This window comes from Pangasianodon hypophthalmus, chromosome 3 (assembly GCF_027358585.1).
Source record: "Pangasianodon hypophthalmus isolate fPanHyp1 chromosome 3, fPanHyp1.pri, whole genome shotgun sequence".
Classification (NCBI taxonomy): Eukaryota; Metazoa; Chordata; class Actinopteri; order Siluriformes; family Pangasiidae; genus Pangasianodon; species Pangasianodon hypophthalmus.
Window position 1 is genome coordinate 34,477,738 of NC_069712.1, and position 5,000 is coordinate 34,482,737.

The following is a 5,000-nucleotide window of genomic DNA, read 5'->3' on the forward strand; positions in this document are numbered from 1 at the left end:
GTGTATAGTGTGTATAATGTGTGTGTGTAATGTGTGTATAATGTGTGTGTGTAATGTGTGTGTGTGTATAATGTGTGTGTATAATGTGTGTGTGTGTATAATGTTTGTGTGTATAATGTGTGTGTGTATAATCTGTGTGTGTATAGTGTGTATAATGTGTGTGTGTAATGTGTGTATAATATGTGTGTGTGTATAGTGTGTGTGTATAGTGTGTATAATGTGTGTGTGTAATGTGTGTGTATAATGTGTGTGTGTATAGTGTGTGTGTATATTGTGTATAATGTGTGTGTGTAATGTGTGTGTATAATGTGTGTGTGTGTATAATGTGTGTGTAATGTGTGTGTGTATAATGTGTGTGTGTGTAATGTGTAATGTGTGTGTATAGTGTGTGTGTAATGTGTGTATAGTGTGTGTGTATAGTGTGTGTGTGTACAATGTATAATGTGTGTGTATAGTGTGTGTGTGTAATGTGTGTGTGTGTATAGTGTGTGTGTGTGTAATGTGTGTATAGTGTGTGTGTGTATAGTGTGTGTGTGTACAATGTATAATGTGTGTGTATAGTGTGTGTGTGTGTAATGTGTGTGTGTGTATAGTGTGTGTGTGTGTAATGTGTGTATAGTGTGTGTGTGTGTGTAATGTGTGTATAATGTATAATGTGTGTGTGTATAATGTGTGTAATGTGTGTGTGTGTGTATAATGTATAATGTGTGTGTATAATGTGTGTGTGTGTATAATGTGTGTAATGTGTGTATGTGTGTGTAATGTGTGTAATGTGTGTATGTGTGTGTAATGTGTGTGTGTGTGTAATGTGTGTAATGTGTGTATGTGTGTGTATAATGTGTGTAATGTGTGTATGTGTGTGTAATGTGTGTGTGTGTGTGTGTAATGTGTGTAATGTGTGTAATGTGTAATGTGTGTGTGTATAGTGTGTGTGTATAATGTGTGTGTGTGTATAGTGTGTGTGTGTAATGTGTGTGTGTGTGTGTAATGTGTGTAATGTGTAATGTGTATAATGTGTGTGTAATGTGTGTGTGTGTGTAATGTGTGTAATGTGTGTGTGTGTGTAATGTGTAATGTGTGTGTGTATAGTGTGTGTATAATGTGTGTGTGTGTATAGTGTGTGTGTGTAATGTGTGTGTGTGTGTGTAATGTGTGTAATGTGTAATGTGTATAATGTGTGTGTAATGTGTGTGTGTGTGTAATGTGTGTGTGTGTATAATGTGTAATGTGTGTATAATGTGTGTAATGTGTGTGTGTGTGTATAATGTGTGTGTGTGTATAGTGTGTGTGTGTAATGTGTGTGTGTGTATAATGTGTGTGTGTGTGTGTGTAATGTGTGTAATGTGTAATGTGTATAATGTGTGTAATGTGTGTGTGTGTATAATGTGTAATGTGTGTATAATGTGTGTAATGTGTGTGTGTGTATAATGTGTAATGTGTGTGTGTATAATGTGTGTGTGTGTAATGTGTGTGTATAATGTGTGTGTGTGTATAGTGTGTGTGTAATGATTGTGTGTGTATAGTGTGTGTGTGTATAATGTGTATAATGTGTGTGTGTGTATAGTGTGTGTGTGTATAATGTGTATAATGTGTGTGTGTGTAATGTGTGTAATGTGTGTGTGTGTGTATAGTGTGTGTGTAATGTGTGTGTGTGTGTAATGTGTGTGTGTGTATAATGTGTGTGTATAATGTGTGTGTGTATAATGTGTGTAATGTGTAATGTGTGCGTGTGTGTGTAATGTGTGTAATGTGTGTGTATAATGTGTGTAATGTGTAATGTATGTGTGTGTATAGTGTGTGTGTGTGTAATGTGTGTGTGTGTATAATGTGTGTGTGTGTGTAATGTGTGTGTGTGTATAATGTGTGTAATGTGTGTAATGTGTGTGTGTGTATAATGTGTGTATAATGTGTGTAATGTGTGTGTGTGTAATGTGTGTGTGTATAATGTGTAATGTGTGTATAATGTGTGTGTGTAATGTGTGTGTATAATGTGTGTAATGTGTGTGTGTGTATAGTGTGTGTGTAATATGTGTGTGTGTGTGTGTGTGTAATGTGTGTGTATAATGTGTGTAATGTGTGTGTGTGTGTATAGTGTGTGTGTAATGTGTGTGTGTGTGTATAGTGTGTGTGTAATGTGTGTAATGTGTGTGTGTGTGTGTAATGTGTGTAATGTGTGTGTGTGTATGAAGTGTGTAATGTGTGTAATGTGTGTGTATGAAGTGTGTAATGTGTGTAATGTGTGTAATGTGTGTGTGTGTATGAAGTGTGTAATGTGTGTAATGTGTGTAACGTGTGTATAGTGTGTGTGTGTGTGTAATGTGTGTGTGTGTATGAAGTGTGTAATGTGTGTAATGTGTGTAATGTGTGTATAGTGTGTGTGTGTGTGTAATGTGTGTAATGTGTGTGTGTGTGTGTAATGTGTGTAATGTGTGTGTGTAATGTGTGTGTGTGTGTGTGTGTGTAATGTGTGTGTGTGTGTATGAAGTGTGTAATGTGTGTAATGTGTGTAATGTGTGTATAGTGTGTGTGTGTGTGTAATGTGTGTAAGGTGTGTATAGTGTGTGTGTGTGTGTAATGTGTGTAATGTGTGTGTGTATGACGTGTGTAATGTGTGTAATGTGTGTATAGTGTGTGTGTGTGTGTAATGTGTGTAATGTGTGTGTGTGTGTGTAATGTGTGTAATGTGTGTGTGTAATGTGTGTAATGTGTGTGTGTAATGTGTGTAATGTGTGTAATGTGTGTGTGTAATGTGTGTGTGTGTGTGTGTGTGTGTAATGTGTGTAATGTGTGTGTGTAATGTGTGTGTGTGTGTGTAATGTGTGTAATGTGTGTGTGTGTGTGTGTGTAATGTGTGCAATGTGTGTGTGTAATGTGTAATGTGTGTGTGTGTGTGTGTGTGTAATGTGTGTGTGTGTGTGTAATGTGTGTAATGTGTGTGTGTAATGTGTGTAATGTGTGTGTGAAATGTGTGTGTGTGTGTGTGTGTGTAATGTGTGTAATGTGTGTGTGTAATGTGTGTGTGTGTGTAATGTGTGTAATGTGTGTGTGTGTGTGTAATGTGTGCAATGTGTGTGTGTAATGTGTAATGTGTGTGTGTGTGTGTGTGTAATGTGTGTAATGTGTGTGTGTGTAATGTGTGTAATGTGTGTGTGTAATGTGTGTGTAATGTGTGTAATGTGTGTGTGTAATGTGTGTGTGTGTGTGTAATGTGTGTTATGTGTGTGTAATGTGTGTGTGTGTGTGTAATGTGTGTAATGTGTATAATGTGTGTATAGTGTGTGTGTGTATGAAGTGTATAATGTGTGTAATGTGTGTGTGTAATGTGTGTGTAATGTGTGTAATGTGTGTGTGTAATGTGTGTGTGTGTGTGTGTAATGTGTGTAATGTGTGTGTGTGTGTGTGTAATGTGTGTAATGTGTGTGTGTAATGTGTGTAATGTGTGTAATGTGTGTGTGTGTGTGTGTGTGTGTGTAATGTGTGTGTGTAATGTGTGTGTGTGTGTGTGTAATGTGTGTAATGTGTGTGTAATGTGTGTGTGTGTGTGTGTATAATGTGTGTATAGTGTGTGTGTGTATGAAGTGTATAATGTGTGTAATGTGTGTGTGTAATGTGTGTGTAATGTGTGTAATGTGTGTGTGTGTGTGTGTGTAATGTGTGTAATGTGTGTAATGTGTGTGTGTAATGTGTGTGTGTGTGTAATGTGTGTAATGTGTGTGTGTGTATGAAGTGTGTAATGTGTGTAATGTGTGTGTGTAATGTGTGTAATGTGTGTGTGTGTGTGTGTAATGTGTGTAATGTGTGTAATGTGTGTGTGTGTATGAAGTGTGTAATGTGTGTAATGTGTGTATAGTGTGTGTGTGTGTGTGTGTAATGTGTGTGTGTGTGTGTGTGTAATGTGTGTGTGTGTGTGTAATGTGTGTAATGTGTGTGTGTAATGTGTGTAATGTGTGTGTGTAATGTGTGTGTGTGTGTGTGTAATGTGTGTAATGTGTGTAATGTGTGTGTGTAATGTGTGTGTGTGTGTGTGTGTGTAATGTGTGTAATGTGTGTGTAATGTGTGTAATGTGTGTAATGTGTGTGTGTAATGTGTGTGTGTGTGTGTGTAATGTGTGTAATGTGTGTGTGTAATGTGTGTAATGTGTGTGTAATGTGTAATGTGTGTGTGTGTAATGTGTGTAATGTGTGTGTAATGTGTGTAATGTGTGTGTGTAATGTGTGTATAGTGTGTGTGTGTGTGTGTAATGTGTGTGTGTGTAATGTGTGTAATGTGTGTGTGTAATGTGTGTAATGTGTGTGTAATGTGTAATGTGTGTGTGTGTAATGTGTGTAATGTGTGTGTGTAATGTGTGTAATGTGTGTGTAATGTGTGTAATGTGTGTGTGTAATGTGTGTAATGTGTGTGTGTGTGTAATGTGTGTGTGTGTAATGTGTGTAATGTGTGTGTGTGTGTGTAATGTGTGTAATGTGTGTGTAATGTGTAATGTGTGTGTGTGTAATGTGTGTGTGTGTGTGTGTAATGTGTGTAATGTGTGTGTAATGTGTGTGTAATGTGTGTAATGTGTGTAATGTGTGTGTGTGTAATGTGTGTAATGTGTGTGTGTAATGTGTGTAATGTGTGTGTGTAATGTGTGTGTGTGTGTGTGTAATGTGTGTAATGTGTGTAATGTGTGTGTGTAATGTGTGTGTGTGTGTGTGTGTGTAATGTGTGTAATGTGTGTGTGTAATGTGTGTGTAATGTGTGTAATGTGTGTAATGTGTGTGTGTAATGTGTGTGTGTGTGTGTAATGTGTGTAATGTGTGTGTGTAATGTGTGTAATGTGTGTGTAATGTGTAATGTGTGTGTGTGTAATGTGTGTGTGTAATGTGTGTAATGTGTGTGTAATGTGTGTAATGTGTGTGTGTAATGTGTGTATAGTGTGTGTGTGTGTGTGTAATGTGTGTGTGTGTAATGTGTGTAATGTGTGTGTAATGTGTAATGTGTGTGTGTGTAATGTGTGTAA

The 5,000-nt window shown here is 37.0% G+C and overlaps 1 protein-coding gene across 1 annotated transcript in view; it reads right to left on the minus strand.

The window, feature by feature from the left end:
* LOC113525172 (tetratricopeptide repeat protein 9A) overlaps nucleotides 1–5,000 on the minus strand; it is a 9,460-nt gene that overhangs the window by 2,544 nt on the left and 1,916 nt on the right. The gene's annotated exons all lie outside the window — the stretch shown is intronic.